Raw genomic sequence first — 12,526 nt, 5'->3', positions numbered from 1 at the left:
CTCATTATCTTTGTGATTCCATAGAAAAGAAAAGGAAGCTTCTGTCAGCACACACACTCCACATATTCATACACACCACAGACACAAACCACACTCACCACACATGCTCACACACCCCACATAAACACACCAGGCACATACTCTGCCTCTGCCTCCCCAGTCTTGAAGGCAACGCTACAGGTTCCTAGCTTCTCCATTTGTGACTGGAAAAATTGATTCCAATTGAAAAAATTGCATAATAAAGCTAAGTTTTTCTCATTTTGTCTCAAATCCTTGTGTGTATAATATATTGCCAAGAATACTGACTAACTCCATGCAAAGATTCCTTCAGGAAGTAATAATGTTGAGCTCTAGAACCAATTAATTTGGCCAGTTATAGCTAAGTAATGTGAGGGAACTTTTAATGTTTGGGGGTGGGTGTGTGTGAATCTCACTGCTTTGTGTATTGTACTCAGAAGCTAAAATAATTTCCGTCTGCCCTCCTTCCAATTTATTCCATACTAGTATCAGAAGGAAGAGTACAATGAATGAGGCTGCTGACATATTTTGGTAAACCAAATCCAACCCTTGGGGCTTCCTAATGTACTTAACTTATTACTTAGGATTAATTTTCTGGAAGACTCCATCTTATTAACTGCTGTTCCTGAGTCTGCTCTTTGCTGGGTGTGAGTATGCTTCAGTGAAACTGAGACTCCATTTCCACATTTGTAGGAAAGCCTCTTGGCCACAGGATAACGACCCACATCCGTCCACCACAGCCACACACAGAGCCGGTAAGAATACAGCTCCTCACTCACAGCGGCCTCTGCATGCAGGGGGCAGGTGGCGCTGAAGCAGAAGAAAAATGGAAATATGAATCAAAAGAAGAAAACCTTTCCCTTAATACCTCCCCGCAAACCTGGTTCATCGGGCATCTAAAGGAAGACAACACTCAGTTGGCACATGCAGCATCTCACAGGAACAATTAGGCTTGAGAACAAGAACGGGGGAGTGAGAATCGTTAGTGCAGCACCCTAATCCTGACGTATTCTTATTTGGAGAGGATTTAGGAGGCATCAGCGCTGGCTATGCTGCTTGGTGGGTCGCCTCTTGCTCGTTTGCCAACCTCATGGCTCTGTCCTGGCCCTGGGAAGGAAAACTGAGAAACAACGTGTGTGAGATCTCAGGGTCTGGCCTAAGCAGAGGTATTTTGCGTTTATCTCTAGGGGTTCCAAAAATTGGGCAAGATGTGGCAGGTAAAGAATGAGAGTGGACACTTTTCCTCCTTTGATGCTGTTTAAACCATATATTTTTTTTCCTCTGTTCTTGGAAAGGAAGACCTAATATCTTCTCACTTCCTGACCTCTCCTGAATTTTTTAGACTGAAACCACATGTCTTTCCCTTTGACCTTTATTTCTTTGTTCATACTGTCCTCATATTCCTTTCAGGTAATTGAAGGTTCAAAAAGGCAAGATGGATGTTAGAATGGATGTAGACAGTATAATCTCAAAAATATCTCAGGAGATGTGGTAACTTATTTGCGATCTCCAGATTCCTGTTTCTCAATCCAGACCTGTCATGATTCCTAATAGAAAACACAGTGTCCCAAATGGAATTTTCCTTCCAAACTCATCTGCTCTGTTGTTTATTCACTCTTCTTATGTACACAACTGCCATTTATCTATTCCTGCAAACTAGAGACCTATGAGAGAGCACCCTCTGGCAGAGGGTGCCCATTCTGGCTTCCACGTCTCTTGAACCCCCCTGTTCCTCTCCAGAGCCTTCATCCTGGGCATGGTCCACACCTGCACCACCTTCACCTCGCCCACAACTGTAGTCCACATGCCAGCTGGGTGCCCTGTCTTGCACCCTTGCAACTCTCTCCAGGAGTGGCTTACAGTGTTCCAGAAGCACTGGGCCCTGAACTGCTGCTTTTGCTGAATGAGTTCAGTTTTGCAGATGATCTCAGTGCTGCTCTGGCTCCACACTGAGCTGCTCCAGCAATGGAACCCAAATTCTTTTCTTGACCATCCCTCATGCAAGATATGTGTATGCAGTAGAATACTTGGAGAGCTCACTATTCTAGTATACGCTGAAGAAAACAATTGTGTATAACCAAGTTTCTCTGTAATTGCTTAGGCCTTTTAAAGGGATAGTGGGCAGATACAAATCATGTTGGTGAAAAGTAAATCCCTATAGATGGAATACACTCACAAAGAAGAGCAAAGGATGGGGAAATGGAAAGAACAAAATTCAAATCAAGAATCAGGTCATTTATGCTCCACCCTTTGGCAGCCCAGTAAAGCTGGCAGAGGCAGGCCCTTTTGTCCTCCAGCGTGTGTAAAGAGAAGGCCCCAGAAGTAGTCCAAAGAGCCACCAACAGGGGCAATGGAGAGTTAAGTGCTCAGGGCCCTGGTCCTCTACCTAATTCACAGAGAAGCTCCTCTTTCTTTCTCTTTCTTTCCCTTTCTTTCTCTTTCTCCTTCTCTCTCTCTTTCTCCTTCTCTCTCTCTTTCTCTCTCTCTTTCTTTCTTTCTTTCTTTCCTTCTTTCTCTTTCTTTCTTTCTTTTCTTTTTCTCTTTCTTTCTTTCTCTCCCTCCTTCCCTCTCTCTTTTCTTTCTCTTTCTTTCTGTTTCTCTCTCTCTCCCTCCCTCTGTCTTTTCTTTCCTTCTCTCTTTCTTTCTTTCTTTCTCTTTCTTTCTTCTTCTCTTTCTTCCCTTCTTTCCTGCCTTCCTTCCCTCCCTCCCTTCCTCTTCCTTTCTTTCTTTCTTTCTTTCTTTTTTTCTTTCTTTCTTTCTTTCTTTCTTTCTTTCTTTCTTTCTTTCTTTCTTTTTCTTTCTTTCTCTCTCTCTCTCTTTCTTTCTTTCTTTCTTTCTTTCTTTCTTTCTTTCTTTCTTTTTCTTTCTTTCTTTCTTTCTCTTTTCTTTCTTTCCTTCGTCTCACTCTCTCCCAAGCTGAAGTGCAGTGCTGCAATCTTAGCTCACTGCAACTTCCACTTCCCAAGTTCAAGCGATTCTGGTGCTTCAGCCTCCCGAGTAGCTGGGGTTACAGGTGCCCTCCATCACGCCTAGTTAATTTTTTTTTTTTTTTTTTGAGACAGAGTCTTGCTCTGTCACCTAGGCTGGAGTGCAGTGGCGCAATCTCAGCTCACTGCAAGCTCTGTCTCCCGGGTTCATGCCATTCTCCTGCCTCAGCCTCTCGAATAACTGGGACTACAGGAAATTATGTTTCCCCACTGGACCCAGTTTGATCCAAAGTAGTGTCTACCCTCTCCTGGTTTCCTGGGCAAAGGATAAACCATGTGATCCAAACCAGGCCAACTGGACACTCCTTTGCTGGAACTGGAACTTCCATTTGGCAGAGCACCTTGGTAAGGTAATGGTTGTTACCTAGGCCCCTTAAGATGCACCTTGTCCTACAGCTTCCCTGTCATCTCTGAATCAATCAGTATCTCTTCAATCAATTATTTCAGTCAGAGAGTTAGTTTCTCCACTTTTAAATGAAAGAATCTTGATTAATCAGAAATGTGGGAGTTAAAGTTCAGAGAGTTTATGTCAAGGATATTGTGGGGAATATATATAAGTGTGTGTGTGTGTGTGTGTGTGTGTGTGTGTGTGTACTTTTTCTTTTCTTCACAATATGTTTGAAAATGGAAAGTGGAACTGGAGGTAGCCTTATAAGAATATAATCAGATACGATATAATCAGATGAGGTAAGCAATTCAAATGTTATGATTGGCAGTCTTACAGAATATTACCCTGAATCATAGTGCAGTAAATGTTAATCTATTTTAAAGTGTTAAACACTGTAATAAAGAATAAAACATGCTTCATTTGAGTTTTCTCTGAAATCTAACAAAGCCCCTTAAGAAGATATTTTAATGAAGCAAATTTGGAAAAAGTTATAGTAAAATGAGACCACCAAAGCCCATGTCTAGTTTCTTTATTTCTTTTTCTGAAGTGCTTTATTGCATATAATTTACATTTTAATCAGTTATTAATAAATAAACCATAGGAAATGGAATTCCTTTGTGTAAGAACTATACCAAATGAATTCTGCTTTAAAAACCAGTGGGACGATGGTGATTCTTTCCAGCAAAATTAAATTCCAGCATTATAAACTTCCAGTTATTCTGTCATAAAATGTTAATTCAAACACAGAGCAGCTTCTTAATGAGCGGTTAAGATAAAATTCCTCATGGCTTCAAAATTTTCTGTAAATTAGTACCTTTTTGGACAGTTGGTCAATTCTACACGTACCCTCTTGGTCACTTATCTATTTTGGATCTTACTGTTTGTCAATATCATTTATTAGAAGTTTCATTTTCAGAAAACTATACTGTATGTACAGTGATGGGTGATGAGAAAGAAATAGAGATACTTCCTACATTTTCTATTGTCGGAGGAAAATTATTAGCAGCCATGAGACGATGCAACGAAGCAAGGGGAGACTGAAGCTCCTTTTAATTTTCAATATATTCCTTGGTCTTTCAGTGCCTCTAGTAGTCTTGCCCTCATTATATAAAACACAGTAGATAAGCTGTCACAATTTGGCAATTTAAATTAGAGAAAAATATTGAAATTACATTAAATTTATGTAAATGGTCCCAAAGTATCTTAATTTATGGTAAGCAATTAGAAGTACCTTATTTCTTAGTAATTTACTTGCACTTTAAAAAATACATCAAAGTACTACCATATCTAGGGTTAGTTAGAATGTAGCAACGGTACATTCAAGGAGTCTGCCTCTCTGAGGGTTTATCTTTCAATTTTGAAATTCTGAAGATTTATCAGTTTCATATTCTACAGGCCACAATTGAAAGCTGAGGACCACTTGAGTCAGAAGTGTTTACTTTTGAAAACTAAGAGCATTTTGCCTTTTGACCATTACACAAAATCCTTTCTATAATTTTCATTTTGCAATTCTGAAGAATTTTAAGTAAAACTCTGATTCCAGTGTTTTTAAGATTATCTCCTTTAGAAAAGCAAATTATATCACTTAAGGAGAAGCTAAATCACAAATGTGGTTATAATGTTAGCAATCTAGCAGAATGACAGCTTTTGATCTCATATTATAATTTTTAGGCATCCTGATGAAGCCTAACTTACATGTTACATAGAGAAATTTTGAAGGTCTGATAATATTTCAGAGTAAATTAGCTTCAGGAATATTTCTGATATTAAGGCCTGCAAAGCACCTACAATTTTCAAGAGACAATCAGGCTGTCAATTAGTTTTCACAAAATATGCATCTCAGATCCTAAAAAAATGGAAGTACAAATATGTCAAAAATATACTTCAAACTGTTGTTTAAGTGACAGGAAATTACTGATAGGAAGTATATACTCCAGGTGTTCTTTCCTTTATAGCTAAATCTGTGAAAACTTTTATAAACCTCACAATTTTAAAACAAACATTCTACTTTGTCTAGTAAATCCTAATTTCAAGTATTTGTTAAATTCTACGTATACCATAAAATAGTCACACGGACAATTGAAGTATTCTAACAGAAATTTGACAGTGAAAGAACTAAGCTTACGATAAAAACAAATTTCTTCAGATAACTTTCTGAAAGTGTTTTTGCACCTATAAACATGACATCTAAGTGCATTTCAGATTCTTTATAAAAGATATCCAAATTCACTGCTAAGAATATGGCAGCTTGGAAAAGTTAGCAACAGCCAGACAGGTGTGGCATTTTCATGTTCTTGCACTGTGGATTGCTAGAATAAGAAACTGAACTCAGAATGTAATAAGCTTAAAAATAAATTCTTTTTCTCCTCCTCTCATCTAAGCTGGTCTTTCACAATCTCCTGTTTTCACAAGTGTCTGGAAGTAGGAGGAAGAGGGAGTAGGCAGAAAGAGGGAAGGTAGGAGGTTGATTGGTAAGGTGGAGAAAGGAAGACATCTAAGAACAGTCATCACCTGTCACTCTGTGAGCAAAACCAATTAGCTTCATTCACTGGGAACCCCAGGAATATCTCAGCCAGAAACCAGCCTTAGTGTCAATGTCTTTGAAGCATCGAAGCCATCTTTGGTAAATTAGCAGCCACTCTAGCTGCATCATGACCCTCAACCAGGCCAGCAAAGAACACTTTTCTGAAAATTGCCATCTATTACGGCTCTTCCTGGAATAAGAGTCATTAAGTTATTTTCTTGAGTTTCTGGATCTTAGCACATAGTTCACAGCAGAAACAGCTTCTCTGTACAGTATTCTTCAATTGCATCAAATCAGCTCCAATAGCCCACAAGGGAAAGGGACTGTCTTTGCTTTGTTATGCTTCTGGCATTCATCAAAATCACTGCATTTGTTTTTTTGCTCTTCACAAACTTTCCTAAGATAAAAACCTGCTTTTCCTTCTTCCTTTTCCACTGGCAATCACTGCCTTGGGTGTTTTGAAGATTACACTTCACGTGGAACTCCTCTTATTGATCCAGAACCAGTGTTGTTGGACTGCACGGCCCTCACAGGGCCAGGGATACATCACTGAACCTTCCACATGGAAACAGCATCCCTCTGTGGCCAGACTGGCTCCCAAAAGTGAGGGAAAAGTCCCATAAGGTTTTGCAGAAAAAATATTGTGAACCAATGTACTTGCCAAAATCTTGTAACATGTGTGAATGCTCTCTCTTTCTCTGTCACACACACACACACACACACACACACACACTGTATATAGGAGCTCAGAAAATATATCAGTCATGTGAAGTTCTAAAAAAATGTTTTGAAGATAGCATTGTAGTTCAAGAACATATTATAGATGGACTAGATGGTAAATTAAAAACATAAAACCCTAGTGGCTCACGCCTGAAATCCTAGCATTTTGGGAGGTGGAGGCAGGCAGATCACTAGAGGTTAGGAATTCAAGAACAGCTTGGCCAACATGGTGAAACACCATCTCTACTAAAAATACAAGAAAAAAAATAGCCAGGCATGGTGGTTCACACCTGTAATCTCAGCTACAAAGGAGCAGGAGGCTGAGGCAGGAGAATCACTTGAACCCCGGAGGTGGAGGTTGCAGTGAGCTGAGATGGTGCCACTGCACTCCAGCCTGGGCAACAGAGAAAGACTCCATCTCAAATAAATACATAAATAAATACCTAAAAGCTATATTTAACATAACATAAGAAAACATCAATAAACTTGATCCACAAAATGTAACATATATATGTAAATATAAACCAGAAAAATAAATATGTAAACATCATAATAACTTATGTGATATTTACATGTATGCTACATGTAAATTTTTTTAAACAATATAATATATAAACAAGAAAAACAAATGCATCAAATATGATAAACAATTAGCTAACATGCTTAATATGCAAATTATTCTGATAATTTTTTAACACATTTAAGAAATATTTGGTAAACATTCACTCATATCTACTATCTAAAATGAGCATGGAATTTTTATGTACTGCTGATGAGAGTGTAAATTTGTTCAACTTTTCTGGAAAGCAATATACATCACATATCATGTCTTAACATGTTTCTATTCTTTGATCCAGTAAAGTCCACTTCTAGAAATCTAAATTAAAGAGTTAATAATATGATCAAAGATTTATGCCAAAGAATGTCTAATAATATGAGAAGTTAAGAAAATCAAGAAACATGAAATGAACTATTTTATTATTAAAATTTTTTACAAAAATGTTTCTTAAGAAAATATTAACATAACTCTAAGTTTTTAAAAAAGGCAGCATTTTATTTATTATTATTTTTTTTAATTATACTTTAGGGTTTTAGGGTACATGTGCACAATGTGCAGGTTTGTTACATATGTATCCATGTGCCATGTTGATTTCCTGCACCCATTAACTCGTCCTTTAGCATTAGGTGTATCTCCTAATGCTGTCCCTCCCCCCTCCCCCCACCCCACAACAGTCCCCGGAGTGTGATGTTCCCCTTCCTGTGTCCATGAGTTCTCATTGTTCAATTCCCACCTATGAGTGAGAACATGCGGTGTTTGGTTTTTTGTCCTTGCGATAGTTTACTGAGAATGATGTTTTCCAGTTTCATCCATGTCCCTACAAAGGACACGAACTCATCATTTTTTATGGCTGCATAGTATTCCATGGTGTATATGTGCCACATTTTCTTAATCCAGTCTATTGTTGTTGGACATTTGGGTTGGTTCCAAGTCTTTGCTGTTGTGAATAGTGCCGCAATAAACATACGTGTGCATGTGTCTTTATAGCAGCATGATTTATAGTCCTTTGGGTATATACCCAGTAATGGGATGGCTGGGTCAAATGGTATTTCTAGTTCGAGATCCCTGAGGAATCGCCACCCTGACTTCCACAATGGTTGAACTAGTTTACAGTCCCACCAACAGTGTAAAAGTGTTCCTATTTCTCCACATCCTCTCCAGCACCTGTTGTTTCCTGATTTTTTAATGATGGCCATTCTAACTGGTGTGAGATGGTATCTCACTGTGGTTTTGATTTGCATTTCTCTGATGGCCAGTGATGATGAGTATTTCTTCATGTGTTTTTTGGCTAAAAGGCAGCATTTTAAAAAACGTACTCAGGTTCACAATTTCTTATCTGCAATTCTGAAATCCAAGAAGCTTACAAAAACCAAAAGACTATTCTGTAACTATAATTAAATGGCAAAACATGACCTTAACTAATATAAAACTATAGACTTTATTCATCTTATTTATTGTGAACAGCTGAACATTCCAATATTAATGTATTTGTTTATACAGTCTAACCCCAGATTATACTGAAGGTATCATACAATATGCAGTTTATCAAATTACCTTTTTATATTCAATCATTTCTCAATTCTTAATCACATTTGGTTCCAAAGGTTTCAGATAAGAGATTGAGGGTTTAATTTTCAAAAATGTTATCCATTTGTATATAATAATCCTTAATCTGATCTAGGTAGTTAGAAGGGTGGGAAATAGAAAGGCAGAGAAAGGAAAGAGTGTGGGGATAAAGGAACGGAGGAAGTGTTCTAGAATATTAGTAGTGATCTATGAGAAGTGGAATTACAGGTGATTTTTGTTTATTTTTCAATATTTTGAATTTTCTAAAATAAACAAGCTTTTAGAATCAAGAAAAACAAAAAATACTATAAAAATGTCATTTTAAAGGTCATTTTACACCATTAGAAACTCTTTATGAAAAACACAAAGAAATGCTTAACCAAGGTTGTATTTAAATTACGACAAATTTAAACTTAGTGGAAGATATATTAATGGATTTTAGTGTAAAAATATATATATACACATATCTATGTAGTTGGTATTTATTTCAATTTAGCTTGCATTTCTGTACCCATGTAAATGCACACATATATGTAAATATTTACACATATAAAGTATATGCATGTATGTGAAACTTTCTCAGGTCTAGTCTGTCCACCTCGTTTAAAAAGGCAACATCGCCTATGCTCTAGATTGTCTGATTTTTTTTTTTTTTTTTTTTTTTTTTTTTTTGAGACGGAGTCTCGTTCTGTCGCCCAGGCTGGAGTGCAGTGGCGCAATCTCGGCTCACTGCAAGCTCCGCCTCCCGGGTTCACACCATTCTCCTGCCTCAGCCTCTCCGAGTAGCTGGGACTACAGGCGCCCGCCACCACGCCCGGCTAATTTTTTTGTATTTTTAGTAGAGACGGGGTTTCACCGTGGTCTCGATCTCCTGACCTCGTGATCCGCCCGCCTCGGCCTCCCAAAGTGCTGGGATTACAAGCGTGAGCCACCACGCCCGGCCCTATTTTTCCCCATTACTCTTACCACCTCTTATCATAGTATATTTGTTATTTATTTATTCATTCATTTATTTTAATTTCAATTTTAATTGATACAGACATAACGATGTATGCATTTTGGGGGAACATGTGATGATTTGATATGTTCATATCATGTGTACAAACGAAATCAGGATAACTGGGATATCCATCACCTTAAATATTTATCTTTTCTTTAAGCTAGGAACATCTGACTTAGTTTACCTATTTTATTATATTTATTAATTTATTATGCTGATTGTTTATTGTTTATCTTTCTCCCTGTAGGGTATTAGCACACAAGGGCTTGAAATGTTTGTCTATTTTGTTCACAAACATCCCAAGCACCCAGAACAGCTTCTGACACGTATTAGGTATTCAAGAAATATCTGTTGAATTAGTGAACACATATAATTTTGAATAATACTCAATAACATAGAGAAGAACACACATTAAGTGATTCATAGAATCTCTGAATTTTCAGGATCATAGAATATCAGATCTGAAAGAAGACTAACATCTCTTTAGTCGAACTAAATATGGTTTATCTAAATGTGACTTTAGGTCATTAATTACTATTTGATAGGATATCCAAGTACGGTATTTCTTTTACACTAAGAAATATTTATAACCAGTTTTCTAGTAAAAAGTCTTCTCAAAGTTTGCCTTTTTAAAATGTTTTTCATTTCCAAAGAAAAGATTAAGGACTCCTCTTAATTATTTTGTGATGTAATTCTGGTTTAGTGATTTATTAAAATAATATTCCTTTGACCCCTTTAATCTTATTTGAGAAAAAATATCCATCATCTAGTTTCTGAAGATAATGTAGAACATTATAAGAATGAATATGCAATACAGACAAAATTATCTACATAAACTTCCATTATATTATTTACATAACCTACATTGACAGGGCCCTAAGTTGAACTCATTGTACCCAAAGAGCTCCTCATTCCTCCTGGGAACAAACGCCTTCCATGGCCTCCTCTCACAGGATAACACAACTCCAGAATCAGCCACACAGCAAGGTTAGATACAGCCTGCATGAGCTGTGTATGTGTAAGCATAAAGAACCCACAGAGGTATGGTGGGGAAAGATGTAGTCAGAACAAAACCCTTTTGCTCTCCCAGTATTCTGCAGAGCAAGTCATTATCATTCTTATACTTTTGTATACACTTCCTGTGAAAAGTGGCCCTAAGATGTTAGGCTGCCATTGCTTGGGGTGGTCTGGAGTCAGAAATGAAGTTTCCAGATACAGAAGGGTTAGATGGGACCCTTCTTCTGATGTTTTTCCTTCCTTTAGCCCCTCTAAGTGTGTTTCTTTTTCATTTATACATTCTATTTAGCATGGTATCTTCCATGCTAACGGTTTCTCTGTTGGCCTTTGGTGATGTTAATTTCTGTTGCTTTATGTTGTCTGTGTAGCAGACACTTGGTTTTCTTCCCAAGGAGCCACTTTCCTTACTATAGAACTTATATTTGATGCAGGTATTATTATAGTTCTCGGAGAAGACCAGTCCTGCTTTAGTCTCAGCGCAGATGGAACCTTAATTATCCTCTACCAATCATAACACAGTACAAGAATTGCATTTCCCTTGCCAGTTTGAGGTTGGGTTGCAAAGAGGGTCCAGATCCAATTCTAAGTAGTAATACATGAGTGGACATTGATATATATGGGGTATTTTTTTGGGAAAGATTCCAAGTTCTTAAAAAGAGATGAGAGAGAGAGAGAGCACCATTTTGTTTCTTGTTTTGTCTCTGGACATTGATGTATGAGGATATAAGGTTTGGAGATAAAGTCATTTTGCAAACATGAAAAGGGATAACCAAAAGAGCAAGGCTGAAGGCTGGTAGAACAAAAAGAACGACTGTGGATACTTAATGACATTCTTGATTTGCTGCATCAATCAATCCTGGAGCCTCCCTACATCAGAAGCCCTAGTTATGTGTGACAATAAAGTCTCCATGTTGGCCAAGCCATTTTGAGTAAAAATCAAAAGCCTGCCTCTTCAACAATATGATAGCAGCCAATTTGCACATTTTTAAGTCAGGCTTGGTTGTTTGCTGTAGTAATGTATCCTTAGATGTTTTCAGTTCTCACTTTTGCCAACCTCAGTCTATGATTTCAGTTTGAGCAATCATTTGGCGTTTTTGAAGTGGTTTGCCTATTGATAGGCTACATCTTAGTCCCTTAGACCCTCAGACTCTTAGACCCTCATCTGTGGTCTTATTTCAAAGCTATTTTTTGAACTTTAAATTTGGCCTAAATTTTAGTATCTTTATTATACGAAATAAATGTATTTCAGGATGTTGACTGCGTTATAAAGTTAGTGTTGGTGATTTATCTGTTGTCTTATATGAAGAAACTAATGGTATATTTGCAATCAAGAGTTCCTTCAAGTAAAATTGAATTTTAAAATATTCCGGCAAAAGAGATTATCAGGTTCACCAGTGTACCACTGGATGTCATTCATAGTTCTTTGAGAACTTGCAAAGGTTTCTCAGATAGAGTATTTTATTCTAGCTTTGCTATCAATTTTCAGGGTCATGGAACTTCTTACATTCCCAACATCCTTTTGAAATGTTGACCATATCCCAAATTTAACATTTTCTTCTAAGTTTCTAATTGACATTCAATAGTTGTACATAGTTGGGGGTGCATGTGATATTTCAATGACTGTATACAACGTGTGATGATCAAATCACGGTAATTGGGATATTCATCACCTCAAACGTTTACCTTTCCTTTGTGTTGAGAACATTGCAATTCTTCTCTTCTAGTTATTTTGAAATATACTATACAA

This window comes from Hylobates moloch, unplaced genomic scaffold (assembly GCF_009828535.3).
Source record: "Hylobates moloch isolate HMO894 unplaced genomic scaffold, HMol_V3 SCAFFOLD_3, whole genome shotgun sequence".
NCBI lineage: Eukaryota > Metazoa > Chordata > Mammalia > Primates > Hylobatidae > Hylobates > Hylobates moloch.
Note: the sequence above shows the minus strand (reverse complement) of the source record.